The sequence below is a fragment of the Bombina bombina genome, chromosome 1 (genome assembly GCF_027579735.1).
Source record: "Bombina bombina isolate aBomBom1 chromosome 1, aBomBom1.pri, whole genome shotgun sequence".
NCBI classification, from domain to species: domain Eukaryota; kingdom Metazoa; phylum Chordata; class Amphibia; order Anura; family Bombinatoridae; genus Bombina; species Bombina bombina.
Genome location: NC_069499.1, coordinates 517018261 through 517038924, shown reverse-complemented (window position 1 = coordinate 517038924; position 20664 = coordinate 517018261). Strand labels below are relative to the sequence as shown.

General features: G+C 37.8%; 1 protein-coding gene across 2 annotated transcripts in view; it reads right to left on the bottom strand.

Annotated features, from left to right (window-relative positions):
- MFSD6 (major facilitator superfamily domain containing 6) overlaps positions 1-19499 on the bottom strand; it is a 140325-nt gene extending 120826 nt beyond the window's left edge. For both annotated transcript variants that reach the window (XM_053698617.1, XM_053698618.1), the window contains exon 1: positions 19284-19499. The gene's annotated coding sequence lies outside the window, so the exon portion shown is untranslated. The remainder of the gene's footprint in view (positions 1-19283) is intronic.
- Positions 19500-20664: the final 1165 nt, after the last annotated feature.

Here is a 20664-nt window from a genome sequence, read left to right as displayed (position 1 = left end):
CTGAAACAAGCAGAGAAAGGAGAAACCATAGGGTGCAGTGGTGACTGTAGTTTAATTAAAATTTAGACCTGCCTGAAAAGGACAGGGCGGGCCGTGGACTGGATACACTACAAGAGAAATAAATTTATCAGGTAAGCATAAATTATGTTTTCTCTTGTTAAGTGTATCCAGTCTACGGATCATCCATTACTTGTGGGATACCAATACCAAAGCTAAAGTACACGGATGATGGGAGGGACAAGGCAGGAACTTAAACGGAAGGAACCACTGCCTGTAGAACCTTTCTCCCAAAAACAGCCTCAGAAGAAGCAAAAGTATCAAATTTGTAAAATTTGGAAAAAGTATGAAGGGAAGACCAAGTTGCAGCCTTGCAAATCTGTTCAACAGAGGCCTCATTTTTAAAGGCCCAGGTGGAAGCCACAGCTCTAGTAGAATGAGCTGTAATCCTTTCAGGAGGCTGCTGTCCAGCAGTCTCATAGGCTAAACGGATTATACTCCGAAGCCAAAAAGAAAGAGAGGTTGCCGAGGCCTTCTGACCTCTCCTCTGTCCAGAGTAAACAACAAACAGGTTAGATGTTTGGCGAAAATCTTTAGTAGCCTGTAAGTAAAACTTCAAGGCACGGACTACGTCTAGATTATGCAAAAGACGTTCCTTCTTTGAAGAAGGATTAGGACATAATGATGGAACAACAATCTCTTGATTGATATTCTTGTTAGAAACCACCTTAGGTAAAAACCCAGGTTTTGTACGCAGAACAACTTTATCTGAATGAAAGATCAGATAAGGAGAATCACAATGTAAGGCAGATAACTCAGAGACTCTTCGAGCCGAGGAAATAGCCATCAGAAAAAGAACTTTCCATGAAAGAAGTTTGATATCAATAGAATGAAGGGGTTCAAACGGAACCCCTTGAAGAACTTTAAGAACCAAGTTTAAGCTCCATGGAGGAGCAACAGGTTTAAACACAGGCTTAATTCTAACTAAAGCCTGACAAAATGCCTGAACGTCTGGAACTTCTGCCAGACACTTGTGTAAAAGAATAGACAGAGCAGAAATCTGTCCCTTTAAAGAACTAGCTGATAATCCTTTGTCCAAACCCTCTTGGAGGGAAGACAATATCCTAGGAATCCTAACCCTACTCCATGAGTAATTCTTGGATTCACACCAATGAAGATATTTACGCCATATCTTGTGGTAAATTTTCCTGGTGACAGGCTTTCGTGCCTGTATTAAGGTATCAATTACTGACTCGGAGAAGCCACGCTTTGATAGGATCAAGCGTTCAATCTCCATGCAGTCAGTCTCAGAGAAAGTAGATTCGGATGATTGAAAGGACCTTGTATTAGAAGGTCTTGTCTCAGAGGCAGAGTCCATGGTGGAAAGGATGACATGTCCAATAGGTCTGCATACCAGGTCCTGCGTGGCCACGCAGGTGCTATCAATATCACTGATTCTCTTTCCTGTTTGATTTTGGCAATCAGACGAGGGAGCAAAGGAAACGGTGGAAATATATAAGCCAGGTTGAAGAACCAAGGCGCTGCTAGATCATCTATCAGTGCTGCTTCTGGGTCCCTGGACCCGGATCCGTAACAAGGAAGTTTGGCGTTCTGGCGAGACGCCATGAGATAAAATTCTGGTTTGCCCCAACGGAGAACCAATTGAGCAAACACCTCCGGATGGAGTTCCCATTCCCCCGGATGAAAAGTCTGACGACTTAGAAAATCCGCCTCCCAGTTCTCTACACCTGGGATATGGATCGCTGACAGGTGGCAAGAGTGAGTCTCTGCCCAGCGAATTATCTTGGAGACTTCTGACATCGCTAGGGAACTCCTGGTTCCCCCTTGATGGTTGATGTAAGCCACAGTCGTAATGTTGTCCGACTGAAATCTGATGAACCTCAGTGTTGCTAGCTGAGGCCAAGCCAGAAGAGCATTGAATATTGCTCTTAACGCCAGAATATTTATTGGGAGGAGTTTCTCCTCCTGAGTCTATGAACCCTGAGCCTTCAGGGAGTTCCAGACTGCACCCCAACCTAGAAGGCTGGCATCTGTTGTTACAATTGTCCAATCTGGTCTGCGAAAGGTCATACCCTTGGACAGATGGGCCCGAGATAACCACCAGAGAAGAGAATCTCTGGTTTCCTGATCCAGATATCGGAAGGACTGTCTCCTCCTGAGTCCACGATCTCTGAGCCTTCAGGGAGTTTCAGACTGTCCCCCAGCCTAGAAGGCTGGCATCTGTCATTACAATTGTCCAATCTGGCCTGCGAAAAGGTCATAACTTTGGACAGATGGACCCGAGATAGCCACCAGAGAAGAGAATCCCTGGTCTCTTGATCCAGATTTAGTAGAGGGGACAAATCTGTGTAATCCCCATTCCACTGACGGAGCATGCAGAGTTGCAGCGGTCTGAGATGTAGACGGGCAAACGGCACTATGTCCATTGCCGCTACCATTAAGCCGATTACTTCCATACACTGAGCCACCGAAGGGCGAGGAGTGGAATAAAGAACACGGCAGGAATTTAGAAGTTTTGATAACCTGGTCTCTGTCAGGTAAATCCTCATTTCTACAGAATCTATTAGAGTTCCCAGAAAGGAGACTCTTGTGAGAGGGGATAGAGAACTCTTTCTTCGTTCACTTTCCACCCATGCGACCTCAGAGATGCCAGAACTATGTCTGTATGAGACTTGGCAATTTGGAAATTTGACGCCTGTATTAGAATGTCGTCTAAATAAGGGGCCACTGCTATGCCCCGCGGCCTTAGGACCGCCAGAAGTGACCCCAGAACCTTCGTAAAGATTCTTGGGGCTGTAGCTAACCCAAAGGGAAGAGCTACAAACTGGTAATGCCTGTCTAGGAAGGCAAACCTGAGAAACCGATGATGATCTTTGTGTATCGGAATGTGAAGATAAGCATCCTTTAAATCCACTGTAGTAATGTATTGAACCTCCTGGATCATAGGTAGGATGGTACGAATAGTCTCCATCTTGAATGATGGGACCCTGAGAAATTTGTTTAAGATCTTGAGATCTAAGATTGGTCTGAAGGTTCCCTCTTTTTTGGGAACCACAAACAGATTTGAATAGAATCCTTGTCCCGGTTCCTCCTTTGGAACTGGGTGGATCACTCCCATAACTAGGAGGTCTTGAACACAGTGTAAAAATGCCTCTCTCATTATCTGGTTTGCAGATAATTGTGAAAGGTGAAATCTCCCTTTTGGAGGAGAAGCTTTGAAGTCCAGAAGATATCCCTGGTATACAATTTCCAACGCCCAGGGATCCCGGGCATCTCTTGCCCAAGCCTGGGCGAAGAGCGAAAGTCTGCCCCCTACTAGATCCGTTACCGGATCGGGGGCCAATCCTTCATGCTGTCTTAGAGGCAGCAGCAGGCTTTTTGGCATGCTTACCTTTGTTCCAAGTCTGGTTAGGTCTCCGGACCGACTTGGACTGGGCAAAAGTTCCCTCTTGTTTTGTATTAGAGGAAGTTGATGCCGCACTCGCCTTGAAGTTTCGAAAGGCACGAAAATTAGACTGTTTGGCCCTTGATTTGGACCTGTCCTGAGGAAGGGCATGACCTTTTCCTCCAGTGATATCAGAAATGATCTCCTTCAAACCAGGCCCGAATAGGGTCTGCCCCTTGAAAGGAATATTAATCAGCTTAGACTTTGAAGTAACGTCGGCTGACCATGATTTAAGCCATAGCGCCCTACGCGCCTGAATAGCAAAAACAGAATTCTTAGCCGTTAGTTTAGTCAAATGAACAATGGCATCAGAAACAAAAGAATTGGCTAGCTTAAGTGCTCTAAGCTTGTCAAGTATATCATCCAATGGGGTCTCTACCTGTAAAGCCTCTTCCAGAGACTCAAACCAGAAGGCCGCAGCAACAGTAACTGGGGCAATACATGCAAGGGGCTGTAGAATAAAACCTTGTTGAACATTTTCTTAAGGTAACCCTCTAACTTTTTATCCATTGGATCTAAGAAAGCACAACTGTCCTCGACAGGGATAGTAGTACGCTTAGCTAGTGTAGAAACTGCTCCCTCCACCTTAGGGACCGTTTGCCATAAGTCCTGTGTGGCGGCATCTATTGGAAACATTTCACCACATCTCTCTTACTGCTTCCATGCTTGTCGAGAGTTGCAAGAGAATGACTGGAGGTGGCAGTTAGGGGAGGAGCTATATAGACAGCTCTGCTGTGGGTGATCCTCTTGCAACTTCCTGTTGGGAAGGAGAATATCCCACAAGTAATGCATGATCCGTGGACTGGATACACCTTACAAGAGAAAACAATTTTTGCAATATACCTTGTATCAGTAAAAACTCCCACTATTTTAGCAGAATGCATACACAAATATGCACTCAGTGCACACTCACTAAAATACTGTACCATCTTAGAGAGTCAGAGGTGTCTTGTATGATGCAAACGGCGTTATCACTGACATCATACACTCCACCTCTAGTGTTCGGAGCAGGCACAGATACAGTATAGTGTTAAATTATACAACCTGTATTAACCTTTCTAACTTGAATTTCAGAGAAAAACTTGTCCAAAGTACCGGAGAATTCTTAGCATTTTTGCTATCATCCAGTTAAAACAAAACTGAATCTTTGTTTTTTTAATTACCTTTGAAAACTATACTATATACAGGATGGATAATAATCAATGTTTTTTTGTTGTGTTTTTTTTTTTTAATCATTATTTTTAATTTAAATCATATTTTTTTATTTGTCAGACTTTTTTTATTTAAATATGATTTTTTTAAATAAAATGTTTATATTTAAGATACATTAAAATCTATGGGTTATTCATCCTGAAATATAGATTTGTTTTTAATTAAATAGCAAGATGCTGTATATTCATGGCTGCAATGTTTACATTTTCTTTTTGTAAATTCTATTAATCCATTCACAATGCTCACCCAGAGGTTTCTGTAAGATTATTTTGGGCATTTTTTCTATCTTTGAATATATTTTCACATATTATCGGTTTTGTAATTCTCAAAACTGTGAATTTGTGTCTGCAGAAATAACTTACCCCTTTGTCAGAGCAAATTGTTATAAAATAGATAGAGTTGAGAAATAGACCTTAAAGGAACATAATAATGAAAGGAAACTCTTCAGATAGAGCATACAATTTTCAAATTTCATATTTACTTTACTATTATCAAATTTGCTTCATTCTCTTGGTATCCTTTGTTGAAGGAGAGCAATGCTCTACTGGGGCTTCTCTGAGCCCATTAGGTGAGACAGTAACAAGCAGCTAGCTCACAGTAGTGCATTGCTTCTGAGCCTACCTATGTATGATTTTCATGATGGATACCAAGAGAACAAAGTAAATTAGAAATGAGAAGTAAATTGGAAAATTGATAAACAATTGCATGTTCTTTCTGAATCATGAAAGTTTAATTTTGACTTTACTGTCCCTTTAATGCCATTGCTCCCCTGCAAATCTATGTACACAGAATCAACCCTTGCTAAGTTTTAAGAAGCTCACTGAATAGAAGATTGTTTAGAGTGGAGTAGATCTGCACAAGGACATACGTGTAAAGAGGGAGGGCAAGCATTAAAAATTAAATAAATTGCTATTGTTTTAGCTAAATAAAACTATTCAAATTGTTATTAGTAAAGTAATTATTATTGTTATCCTTCCAATAAAGTACAGCTGAAAGTTGATCAAATATGAATGATTAACCTATTAAACTGGATAGTCCGCCTCCCAATAATTTAATTCTCTTCAATGATCTATGCATATCTATTAATATATAAACAAACCAGTTATGTTCTGTTATAACTGGAAAATAATCTGAAAAGATATTATTCTAAAAATGAAAAGCATGATTTAAAGTGATTTAAATCGGTCTGACTAGTTTTATAAATTGTGATTTAAATCCACCCTGATATATATATATATATATATATATATATATATATATATATATATATATATATATATATATATATATATATATATATATATATATACATACACACACACACACACACAAAGCTTTTTAACTGTTGAAAATCTTAAGCCTTGTTCATTGGCATCCTCTAGCTAGTACCAATTAACAATAACAATAAACTAAATCATTACTTAATCATTACATAAAAAGACTTTAATCAGAATAAAAAAGAAAAGAAGAAAGAAAGAAAGAATACATGCTAGCTTGAATGATGCATTCAAAGAAAATATTAGTCTGAGAATAACATGTAGATGTATTTTTTTACATTTCATTAGCTGTTTAAATATTGACAAAATAAGTGTAAAGTTTTAGTGTCTATAAATGGCTGTGTGGAATATAACCGTGTTCTGCACTTCCATTTCTAACAGAAACTGATAAGCTCACAATTTCAGAATGGAATTGCAGGAAAATTGGACAAAATAAATAATGAAAGTATATTGCCAAGTTATTTTTATATATATAATTTATCATTTTATATTACCATCTCAAAGTGTCTAATTTCCCTTTAATAATTACTAACACTACAACATCTAATACATTATTTTTAAAGCTTTGAAATGAAGACTTTAAATGCTAAACAACATTATAAACCTAATAAAATAATCACACAACACAGAATATATAATTAAACTAAGTTAATTGAACAAAAACATTTGCTAAATAAACAGCATTATAAACCTAATAAAATAATCACACAACACAGACTTTACTTGCATTTTTCTGCAAACAGTTCTTTCTATGCATTCCAATCTGGACTGATTTATAGACAGGAAGATCTTGTTCTTTTGCAAGCTGCTCGATAGCTCAGGTCTGGTTAAACTGATTCATTTCAGCTTGCTTGGCTTGCATATCTTTGCTGCAACGCAAGCAGACAGCTCCACCTACTGGCTACTTTAATCAATGCACTGCTTCTCAATGCTTTTTAATAGCAGTCACATGACTGAAAAAAAAAGGTTGTTATTCTGAAACGGTGAAAATTAAAACCGTTGTAAACCCTCCTAGCCAGCAGTTTTTCTGTAGTGTAATCCTCTCTCTCCCTTACAAATCCTTACAAACCCTTCCCCCCTTCTGTGATTGGCCACCCATCCACCTTCTTCCTTCCCTCCTGCTCTATCCACCAGCACCACCGGAGCAATACATACAGTGACACTGTCTGTATTGCCAATCTGGCTTCATATGGTAAGGGAGCATGATGAGTGCTTCCTTGCCATATGAAGGCAGATACCTTCTGTCCCTTGGTAGCAGCTCCCGCTATCAAAGCTGACAGTGAAAACACAATCTGCACCACATTGTTGGACGTAGGTACTACACCAACACAGTACACTGGGCAAAGTACTATGTGATGTAGTGCCTACGTCCATTTGGCACAAGGGATTAAATGGACATTAGAGTATGTTTTAGTGTGGCATCTAAACAATGGTATTATAATATATATTACAGCTTTGTTTTTTAACCAGACATTCATGTGCTGAAAAAATAAACGTTTTTTATTATCTTTGTTGGGCGTGTCACTGTCCACCAATAAAAATATGGCAGTTTTCCCTTATCAGTGAATGAGTTTCTACCATATGGATAAATAGCTTTAACTATACTTTTTCATGTAGAAATATGTTACAAATATTATAACGTTTAAATAATGCCCTTTCATATGCATGATAAAATGTCATGACACTGAAATTACCAGTCCCCTTCATTTGCCTTGGAAGCTGGTATCATTATACTTGGATAAACGCTTCTAACTTGCCTGTGATATGGGGGGTAGGAGATACTGGATGTTAAAATGGAATCCAGTAATTATTAGCACTGTTAAAGGACCACTCAATGCAGTAGAATTGCATAATTAACAAGTGCATAATAAAAAGACAAGGCATTAACCCTTTAAGGACACAGCTTTCAGTTTGCTGAAAAATTCCGTCATATGTCCTTAAGAGGAACTACTCTGAATTTCAAATAAGCAGTAGATTTTTTTGGACAATTTTTTTTTTTCTCTCCTATTTTCCGGCCCCCTGTATCATGAGACAGACATCAGCCAATCACAGACTAGCATACGTATACCCTATGAGCTTCTGCACATGCTCAGTAGGATCTTGTTCCCCAATAAGTGTGAATATAAAAAGACTGTGCAAAATTTGATAATGGAAGTAAATTGGAAATTGTCCTAAAACTGCATGTTCTATCTAAATCATACGTTTTTGTCCCTTTAAATACAGTAGAATTGCATAGTCAGCAAATACGTAATAAACAGACAATGTAATAACACTTGGAATTTTTAATTTCAAAATGAGCAGTAGATTTTTTTTTATGACAAAATTTAGTTTTATTTAATTTCCCTGTCCCATTTATCACATGATAGCCATAAGCCAATCACAGACTCACGTTCATTTAAACTTTGAACTCTTGCAAATGCTTAGTAGCTGATGTCTCAGATAGTATGTACATAAAAAGGATGTGCTCAATTTACAAATAGCAATAAACCAGAAAATTGTTATTGTTGTTTTTAAATTTCACGCTCTCTTAAAATCATGAAAATTACTTTACTGTCCCTTTAATACTGGCACCAACAGAACTGTGATCTAGTCCATTATGTTTAACGTATTTGACAGAGAGAGAAAGATATTTACATATATACACCATTGGTTTTGGACAAGTGTGTAGTCATGCTCAGTTCTTTTCCACTGTGAGTCAGTTTTTTTTTATTTATGGGCAGCATTATCTTTGCGCTTACACTAGTCAGCTGATTCATTACATCAGGGAGTACATTAATTTGCATTAAACACTGTGTCCTTGTTGACCACAGGCCATAATTCTGGAGCTAGAACAGAGCAGCTACAGAAACAGACAAACACTTTGTTCTCTGAAGCAGCAACACACAAGAGCTGGACATTGTCACTACTGATCGGCCCGACGCAGTGGTGCTATATTAAAATGAAGAGCAGCTCTGGATTCTCATTTCAGTTGCATATTCAAAGCTGCATCTGATAGGAGCCTAGATTTTTGTTGATGATTATTTAAAGGAGCAGTGGACCAAAAATCATATCTCTGCAACCTGCACATCTGTGCAGATTACATCTGTAAGGAGACATTTTAATTAAAACATGAAATGCTCTAATTTGTTAGTGCATTTTGTTTTCCTACTAGTTATTCTTGTAAACGTCGTCTTTAACCCTTGCAAAGGGTTTTCGGCGACCCCCCTCACTACAGGCCAGGATCGTTGATGGCCTAGTGAGCAGCACTACCAGGTTTCATGGGAGTGCCGGTGACGTTACCACATACGCACATGGTGACGTCACAAAAAGGGGTTAAACCAGGACATATCTGTAGCTTCAAGGGAGCTGGATGGGGGAGAGGATTTTCAAATCCCTCAATCTCAGTTCCCGTAGCAGCTACAAACCTCCAAGACCCCTCATTTGAAAGAGGATCGTCAAGTGGTCTTTGAGCAGTACCACACAACAGATCGTTTAAAAATAAAATTACAAAAAACACATGGGGATTTGCTTGGGGATATTATATGCACAATAAACAAAATCTGGTACATATCGAGACCCCTAATAAAGTTTATTTAATAGTAGAGACGTCCCACTCTTAAAAAGAATATATAAATTGTATCTGTATAATCAGGTGATTACTGTGGTAACAGTGAACACCATGCAAGAAAAAAAAGTGTTTTTATTTCTGTACTACACAATTGGGCCTCTCTAATCTATCCCCTATTTCACATGTGGCTACCTTTGATGACAATTTACTCAGGAGACCACAGTAACAGCAGTGGTCACCTGGCCATTTTCAATATTATTTACTAAAATCTACGCAAAAATATACATATTTTTTTTTTTACAGTTTTTGCCGCAGCTATCACACATGCCATGTTATATAAATATAATAATGGTATAAAAAAACAATACATCATTTCTGTGGGTAACTCACTGAAATTTTACTTAAAATAGGGTTTAAATGTAGGTATCAAAAAAAGTTCAAAATTGTCTCAGCACTGGGGGTGTAAAAAAGGCTTAGACGTGAAAGGGTTAAGTCGTGCGTTTAAGCTTCAATAGTTGGCAGCTACAGAATACAACACGGCTGGTGAGCCAATTAGGAACAGCATATGCATGTAGCTGTCAATCACTGCCAATGGTATGTTTAAACCCTACAATGTGTTGCAGCTGGATTTTAGCTATGTCTTTAACCCCTTTGCAGGGGTTGAACCATACCTATCAACATTTCACTGAAGATTTGCTGAACTGGCAGGTGAGAGAGACTTGTGGGCATGGGCGTTTTGTGATTGGTAGGGAGGGCTTGTGGGTGTGCTAATCTGGCAGGCCATGTGTAGGGTAGTGGAGGGTCAGGAGCAGAGCCTAGTAGCCCCTGGTTTTGCTTGGGAAACTGGGATATTTGCCCTGAAGGGGAAGCTGGAGGAACAGCAGGGTAGAGCTTTAAAACTGCAACAATCCCACAACATGAGAGACGGTAAGGAGCTGTGGGTTAAAGGGACATAATACCCATATGCTAAAAGACTTAAAGAGATGCAGCAAAACTGAAAAAAGCAGCCTATAAAAGATCATCTGAACATCTCTATGTAAAAAAAGGAAAAAAATTACCTCAAAATTTCTTCAGCTCACTATAGTAAGTGCTCTGTGAATAGATATCCTTCAGCTACTTTCAGCATATTGAGAAAAAAAAGACAACAGCCAATCAGTTTCATCAGTGCTGATGTCACACTTTGCTTTACTGTGATCTCATGAGATTTCACTGAACTCGTCAGATTTCATAGTAAACGTCCTTAAAGGGACATTAAACCCAAAATATTTCTTTCATTATTCAGATAGAGAATATAATTTAAAAAAAGTTTCCAATTTACTTCTATTATCAAATGTGCTTCCTTCTCATGATATTCTTTGTTGAACAGATACCTAGGTAGGTAGTGTGCACGTGCCTGAAGCACTACATGACAGGAAATAGTGCTGCCATCTAGTGCTCCTGCTAATGTATAACATTGTTGCAAAATTGCTGCCATATAGAGCTGCAGACACGTGCACACTTCTGAGCCTACATCCTTGCTTTTCAACAAAGGATAACAAGAAAACTAAGACAATTTGATAACAGAAGTAAATTGGAAAGTTGTGTGCTCTATCTGAATCATGAAAGAACATTTTTGGGTTTTATGTCCCTTTAAATTGCATAGGTAAATAACATGGCTGTGCCTGAGCAGACCAGAAGCACACTCCCTAGCAAGTCCTGATTGGCTGCTTAAAGTCCCTTTACAATGGGATGTGGCCAGTGGCGTATTTAGGTTTTGTGTTGCCCTAGGCACTCAAAATTCTGCTGCAAGAGCACTAGATAGCAGCACTATTTCCTGCCATGCAGTGCTCCAGACACCTACCTAGGTAAATCTTCAACAAAGAATATCATGGGAACGAAAATAATTTGATAATAGAAGTTAATTGGAATCTTTTTTTTTTTTTTTTTTAAATTACTTGATAAAGTTTTTAAAAAAAAAAGAGTCACAGGTGCCATACACTTCAATGTAGCTGCTTTCACCCTGGATAAAGCTGATGTCTGCCACACTGAAATAAATGGTGCAAACAAGTGGGTTGTGATTTGAGAACAACCCTGTGCCAGCTAGGAGGGCAATATGGAATACATCTGTACATCTGGGGACTTTTGGGAGCCTAAAAATAGATAAAAAATCTTTTTCAAAAGGTAATTGTGCTACTTAAAGGGATATGAAACCCAATTTTTTTTCTTTCACGATTCAGACAGTGCATGCAATTTTAAGCAACTTTCTAATTTACTCCTATTATCATTTTTTCTTCTGAAAAAAAAACAGGAATGTAAGCTCAGGAGCCCGCCCATTTTTGGTTCAGAACCTGGGTAGCACTTGCTGATTGGTGGCTACATTTAGCTAAAATAGCGATATAAAAGTAATGCACAAATACAGACATGTGTAGACAAAGATGCCTTAGAGACACTGACACAGAGACAAGGTTTTAACGCAGGTGATTAGTTAATGTAGGTGTCAAAATAATGGTATTTTAATGATTAGTAGTTTTATGCCTCTTTAATTTAAGGATTACATTATGTTGATCTGTATAACTAAAAAGTTAAATTTACTGGAAAATACTAATAGTCAGCATTCTAAAGATAGTTACTTAAAGTTTGATGATCTAAAGCTCTCTGTTTAGGTGACAAGTTTTGTAAGGTCTCTCAAATAATTCTAGAAAGGCAAATTTTAGCTTAATAGCTAATTATCTAGATATACAGGATTCTGGACGTGAAGGAGAGACACACATATTACAATATAAAGTTAAAAAAAAAAAAGGTTTTTCGTGCTTTCTCTTCATGACAGCAAATTTTTTATCAAAAGTCCCATGGTGCCTAGACAATGGGCCCTGGAGCCCATTTAAGTGCCTGGCGGGGGAGTGCTGTGGGCTCACAGTTGTACCTCTCTTTACTGACCCAATTCCATCAGGCTGCAGTGAATCCACATTACATTACAGTTGGCAGAAGTATTTACAGATATTACTCATGGACCTACTAGCCTTCAGCTATAAGACCTCCTGTCCTGGTGTTGCTGGGAAAATGCTTCATCCCCAGCAAGCACTATTTTACAGCACATTTCCCTTTTTCTGTATTACAAGAAGGTAACCTTCTAGCAATAAAGAAAAAAAGGAAAATTGCTGAAAAATAGTGCTGCCTCAACTACTGTAATTGATTTGACTGAGCCCTAGTGCTGGACACCTCTTGGGTTTTTGTATTAGTCATACTCAGAACAGGAAAATCAAAATGCCCAACAGATACTCTCCACTAAAGAAACAGTGCATATATGACTGTTAATGATTTCATTTTATATCCCTTTAACAACAGAGTATATAAGGTTATTTTTTATTTTTATATCCCTTTATCAAAAACTTGAAAATATGTATTAAGGGGTGAATGCAGCATCCTGTCTTCAAGGGACATTTTTTTTATATATGCACCAGAAAAAAAAACTGAACTGCAAACGTTTGCAAACAAAATTATATAAAGCTATCACTGTGAAGCATGCATGGGTCAGGGTTCTGAACGTTGTGGCATTAAGAACAGTATCTCTGAGGGCAGTTAAAAAAAATGACAAATGTGGGAAACGTAGGGGGGAAATGTATAAGTATAATAAAGTTTAAATTGAATGTCCCTTTAAGTATGACATTCTTCCAAATCTAACAAACATAAAAGTAAAGGGAACTTTACATGTAATCAGCCATTTCCCTGATAACCAAAGAATAATGTTCTATTCATTTTACAGTACTCTATCAGGTACATGGTGTACAACGACATTTGACTTATTGCTATGCTAGAGAGGGAGTTGGCTTTTGGAAAATACAGGCAACACCCTTTGTGAAGAAGAAAATTGCAAAAGGGCATACTGCACACAAGAAATATACATGTTATCCCCTGTGGGAATATTCTATTTGCAAATAAACAGACCTATTGATTACTGGACAAGGCACATGATCTTGTTTATGTGTGGCACCTCCCTTACCCAGTCAGAAAGGGTTAAACCATTTAATTTTATGTACAGTGTTTGTTCTGCAATAACTGTTACACATACATCCAGAGCAATAATGAGGTTCCTTACAGCATTAACAACTTCGCTAAGTTAAAATATTGTGTTCACGACTAAACATTATACATACTGCTGAAAACCCAGACAGGAAAGAAAAAAATACTTCCCCTTCCTGAAGCACAGAAACTGTACATCACACCCTTATCTTACCAAGCCTTTCCTGAATTGTTTATTTATTAAAATGGAATCTCTATTTAAAGAGAATCTGACTGCATAAACCTGTCCTGCTTACCTTTTACATTCCTAAAATAGCTGCATCATTTATGCTTATTTCTTTATCTGACATCAAACACTTTAATTAACAGGTTGTACCACACAAGATAGGATAGTAAGTAATGCATAGCGGTAGAGATATGTATCTATATTTTTAGCAGTAATGAGATTCTGTTACCAGTACCCTCCAGCATAATGTATTCAATTATGTGATTATAATTTATATATAATCTAACAAGTGTGATACAGAGTCTTTTCCAAGATTATAATATAATTTGGCATTGATTTGCAGTGATATGAAGCCTAGGCGCTTGATGTGTTATCCTTATACAATCTATATGAACTTACTCTCCTGGCTCATGAACAGAATATAATAAGGACTCAACAAACCCAGGGAGCCACTGGCTCATAGAATGTTACCACTGGCTCCTATCTTTTTGGGTTAGTCTCCATATTTATACAGATACCACTGTCTGACTCCTAAATATTCTTATTGGCTACTAATTTTTAAACAGATTTGTCGGCCACTGATTTAAAGGGATATAAAATTGTGCTTATTTAGCAAAAAAAAGTGCTTTTTTTACTACTACAATAAAACAGACTGCTTTATATCCCTTTAAATAGATATGAAACACATTATATATATATATATATATATATATATATATATATATATATATATATATATATATATATATATATATATATATATATATTGTGATTCAGTCAGATCATACAAGTTTAGAATTTACTTCTATTATTAAATTTACTGTGTTCCCATTGTAGTCTGTATTGAAATGGACAGTCTGTTCAAGAATTGTTGTTGTATAAAAAGATAGATAATCCCTTTATTACCCATTCCCCAGTTTTGCTTAACCAACACAGTTATATTAATATACTTTTACCTCTGTGATTACCTTGTATCTAAGCCTTTTTTAAGAAAAATACACACCACTGTATTTTGGGGGCATTTGGGGTACATTTATACAATTAACCAGAGTTCTGATCTCTGGTTAATTTTATAAGCGCTAATGGTTGATTATTTATCGCGTGATAAATTAGCGATCCGCTTGTAATCTAGCCCTAAATATTCCAAATATTCTAGAAGGCGCCTAACTTTCATATTTAATTTAATTTGCCCATTAACATGAAAGAGCAACAAACATATATGGTTGTGCTTCAAAGACTAAAAAGAAATGTAGCTAGAAAAAAATAGTAGATTAGAATAGAATAAAACTTTTAGAATGTTTATAAAAATAAATGTGGCAACAGGTGTCTGCAGATATACAATTAAAAACACTACACTGAAAGCTATGAGGGATGCATTTGTGAAGAGATAAAGTATATTTAGCTGCAGCAATAGTAGATGTAACTTACAGGAAGATTCTTAAAGGAAGGTTAAAAATGAATTTGATTTTTGCCTGCAATGCCATATATATATATATATATATATATATATATATATATATATATATAACACATACACATGCCATGTCTGTTTATATGCTGGTTTAACTTCTAGCTGCCAAAGGCCAACCTGGGAGATAGGTTTATTTAACCCCCTTGGCTGTCAATCATGCATGCCCTGGCTGTGGGCACAGTAGGTGCAGAAGGTGCTGGCTCTGCCAGATACAAGCCAGGAAAGCCCTGTGTGTCACTGCTTAAATGACAGGGAGAACAAATGCCAGTTCCACCTACTTCCTACCCTTCCTTTCCAGGCTGGACCTGCTCAATATGCCTGAGTCTTAGGCAGCAGCTCCAGGCTCCTCCTCTGTAACCGAGTCTCGCCTATTTCTGAGTATTCAATCAATAGAAAAGCAGGTGTTTTGGTTTTACCAAGTGGTCTATTTTTTATTTTTTTGCCATAAATGAATGTGTAATAAAAAACCCTTTCAGTGAGTGTATTGGTTAATGCAGATGCTAACACCACTCAAGTGCTACACACTCAGGGCTCAATTTATCAATCAAGGGCGGAGAGGGGTGTACATATTCGCTCCTGTCCGCCCCAGCTCTCCTCTGGCGGACAGCAATCTGCTCCTGGAATTTAACATTGCACACGAGCGCTATTTTGCGCACGCTGCCCGCACACAGTCAATCACTCGTGGGACAGGGAGATTGAAATTCTCAACCTAAGAGGTGAAGAGAATAGGGAAGCAGTGGTCTCATAAACACTGCTTGATAAATACTGACTGCAGGTTCTCTTGTGAGAACCTGCAGGCGAAGAGAGGCGAAGGGCTTGAAAAGTCAAGCCCTCAATTTAAGCAGCTTAGGAGTGCAGCAACACAAACCTCTCCAAACTCAGAAATGCATGTGCTGTCCTTGTAAATCATGGTAAGTGAATGTGCTACTTGCAGCAGGTACTGACAACATCCCGTGCACGGTACTGTATTGAAAAGGAGCTGTGCTACACAAATATGTGTGCATTGTTTCTGGACCTCTGGGCACAGTACTTGGGGGATGTAGTTACAGGAGCGTCCTAGAGTTGACTGTGTATTTGTTTCTGTTAGCTCAATTTTAAAGGGACATGAAACCCAAAATGTTTCTATCATGATTCAGATAGAGTATAGAATTATAAACAACTTTCTAGTTTACTTCTGTTATCTAATTTGCTTAATTCTCTTGATATCCTTTGTTGAAAAAGCAGCAATGGACTACTCTGAGCTAGCTGGGCACTGGGTGAGCCAGTAACATGAGGCACAAATGTGCAGCCACCAATCAGCAGCTCCAGAGCCTACCTACCAAACAAATCAGATAATAGAAATAAATTGGAAAGTTGTTTAAAATTCTATTCTCTACCGGAATCAAGAACATTTTGGGGTTTCATGTCCCTTTAAAATTGGTTCGCAGATGAGCAGAAACACCATGTGTTATCTATACAATTCCGGGTGAGCAGGAGATGAATTGTGTGTCACATGGCAGAACCGCGTGAGTTGAGTTGTCTTTTTTGTGTCATTTTAAATCACCTTTTAGTTTTTAATGTATATATTTAAATAATGAACAATTGTATGGCTTACGGTATTATAATGTTAAAGGATCTACCATTATGAAATATGCCTGCAAAATACGTGTATATAAAAGTGACAGATTTTCTAAGAGTGAAATTGAGAAAAAATTATTTTCCCTGACCTTTAAAATATCTTGAAAATTAATTCTGCAATATATGGAGAAGGACATAAGTATTGGTAATAAAAATTATATAGAAAACATACTGTTAAAAAGAAAATATCATAAGAAAAGTTGCACCTACCCTTAACAATAATGACACATACAGTATTGATGTTTGTTTAGACAAATCATTTCTTTCATTAGTTACTATTGTATTTATCTATGTATTTCATAATAATATTAATAAATAATGTTGTTAAAGGGGATGGATACATTTCTTCAGCAAGTCAAGAGATTTTAATATACCTAACTGGAACATATTAAATATAATGACATAATTAGGCAGAATCAGTCATGTGGTATATTATCTTATAGCTACTCATTAACCTGTCAGTCATGGTACAGCATAACTCTATGGTCAATAGTGTCACCTTGGGTGAGACCTGTATGAAGATTATTACGAGAAAGCAGGAAATCTTGCTGCAGTCCCTACTTATGGAAGTTCTAAAGATATTAAAAAAAATCATAAAAGGAATTTTCTTCATTACTTATGTTTTTATTATAAAACATACATAACCATATTTACAATGTACTGCTGTTCTGAATTAATATTCTGATTCTATATAATCATTAAGAAAAATCAATGGCATAGTACCAATCACCAAAAACAAATTAAATATATACCGCCAGACAACAAGATATTTCTGTAACAATGCTGTAGTTCATGATCTACGTCTAAAAATAATTAAAAGAAACAGATTAATATGTTAATTATATGCGCCACACTTTCAAACAGAACTCAAAATTAAAAAAAGATAATTACTGCAAAAACTCAAAAGGAAAATGTTATTATGATCACATAAAACATCCATGGTATACGCACGGCTAGATGCAGTGATATGTCAGTATGAGCTTCATAGGGACTTTACATATTGATAAAAATAAAATGGATATGCTAAACTTTTACCTCTTTCCTAATGTAAATGTAATAATAATGAGAGATACAGACAGCAGACAGATAGATAGAAAGACAGAAAGATGGATAGGCAGATCAAAATAAAACGGACGGAATATATTATATTCAATATACTTTTTTAAGCCTCATCCAACTAAAACTATTATTTTCCTTTTGTATTTACATGCACATTAGTGGGGTGGTTGCTCTCCAGTAAATAAATAGTTTAACGGCTTGACTGTAACTTCTGTTAATATAACATAACAATACTAAGAAAATGTGACTAACAAAGCCATTCGCATGCATGATCAGTGACACACTAATAATGACAAAGAGCTCATTAATTGGTATTTATAATTACTGATCATAAGGAGATAGCTAACCTATTAACTGCCAACCAACCATTCAGTGATGCTGCACAATGCACATACAATAAATGATGCCCTGCTAATACTGATATTCTAACTATACTTGCCAGGGGTGGCTTCTGTAATATACTAATGCCATTGACAGCTCCTGTGACATTCTGCAGCCAGTAACTACTTTTGTAACACAGTAATTCCCAGTTACTGAGACAATGCAACCCACTATGTACTCTAGAGACAGTGATGCTAGTTATGGCTCATGTGGCACAATACTTTAGTAGGACAGGGATGTCCAGCAACTTCTATACAACACAGATGCCAGGCTTTTATTCTGAACCCCAATGTGTGCTAATGTGTCACAGTGGTGGCAAATAGTGTCCCTCTAGTGCAGAAATGAAAGTGACTGCTCCTACAATACAGAGCTGCTTGATAGTTACTGATCATGTGACACAGCACTGCCTTCAGACTGCTTAGGTGGTGACACAGTGATGCCCACTAACTTGTCTTGTTATGCCCACTGTGTATGTAATTTGATACTGCCCCAATTACTTCTCATATGATGCAGTGCTGCCCCTCATCAGTGCTCTAGTGTCAAAGTGATGCCCTGCACCTGTTCCTGTGACACCATTCTGTGAGACTGTGCTACCCAATGTGACACAGTGATGCTAGGATGCTAGTGATTGTACTCATGCTGGTCAGCGACACTTCAGTAGTTGCACCTTTGTTTTCAATACATTACGTTTGCGGAAGTCCCTTCTTGTTGCTGTATTAGTATACACCAGAAAATAGCAGCAGCAGCAGCTCTGAAACATTAAATATTTATAACATCCTTCCTGCCTGTCACCACCAGGCTCAGTCTAACAGGAACGATTTACCTACGCTACACAGACCCCAAATACCCATCACAGCCCTTATACCAGACCTCTATATAAACATTCACACTGACATTGTTCTATAGCACTACGGAAATAACTAAATATAGCTCCAATAAAATGAGTATTCAGTCACAACAGCACAACCACCCTGCGCGCCATTCTCAGCGCCGAATACAGTTAGAACAAGCACACCGCGGGCATCACTCACCTTCACAAGTAGCAGCATGTAGCTGGCACCCTGACTACTCTGTCCCCCGCCGATTCATTGCAGCAGCCCCTTGTCCTGTGGTTTCACCATCTCTGTAAGTGCCGTGTCAGAGAGAGCTAAGTCATACCTGAGATCACCCAGTGAGCATTACTGGTCTGACCAGTTTCATTTAATTCCCCACTCCCAGTGTAACTGCTATACCGGGCTGCAGGTGAAGTGACCCTCCCTGCATGTGACATCAGTCTGCCCTCTCTCCCCCTTCCCCTGCACCGCCTCTTTTTCCTATGCACAGAGCACGCCCAGCTGCACCAGCTCTTCTTCTCTTGCACATCATCATTCATTTCAGTTGTTGTGACTGTGTATTAGTCACTCGTCAAATTAAATGTGTGACTTGGTGTTTTACTGAACCAGCGAAAATACTAAATAATTGGAATTTGAAGCGAAATACATTTATAAATGTACAAGTAATACATTTTTTGTGTAAAAAAATAATAATCCAATTTTCCGTGTAAAAGATAATTTATTGATTTTTAAACAAGTGTCAGACACATATAATGCCTATTATAGAGTGCACCAGACCTTATGAAAAATATATAGTAAGCGAACAGGTTAATTGTAGGACAGGCTTATAGGCCTATAATATATTGCAACTTGAAAAGAAGTTATTCATTTTAACAAGTCTTAATAGCTCTTTCTTTTGTATTTTTTAAAACTATCAGGAATTGTTGGCAGCTCCAAAATAATAAGTATTTGTTGTACACATGATGTGGATCTATATCTTAATAAATACAGTTTTCAGGGGTTTGCAGTTTTGGACTATGAAAAACAAATATCTACATTTTTGACAACTTGCAGGCACCTCTAGTAACTGGAAATGCCAACAAATTGAGGTAAATTGTTTGAGAATTTATAGAATTATCAACAGGGGTCAAGTCCTACATGAAAAGTGTGGGAACTCACCAAGACTTCCACTGCAGTCACTATTGTTTTACATGCAGTCACACACTAAAATACCCACACACTGTATTTATATGCATATCATCTATACACTCTGGTTAATGAAAGCAAATCAAAACCAAATAAGGGCTGAATGGTGAGGATGAGAGTCCATGATCCATTACTCATTGGAGTTACCTTCCCTACCACTTAGAGGAGGCAACGATTCTCAAACCCCAAGAGCTCTATATAACCCCTCTCACTTCACACCTGCCTCAGTCTAACCAACGCATAGTTAAAGAGACAGTAAACCTTAAAAATAATGTTATATAATTCTGCACATAGTGCAGCTGCTGCACTTAGTCTTATGGCGCGGTCCGGCCGGGCTGTGACTATACAGCTGGCCCGATGCGCTAAATAAATATAACAGACCCGCTCATCAGAG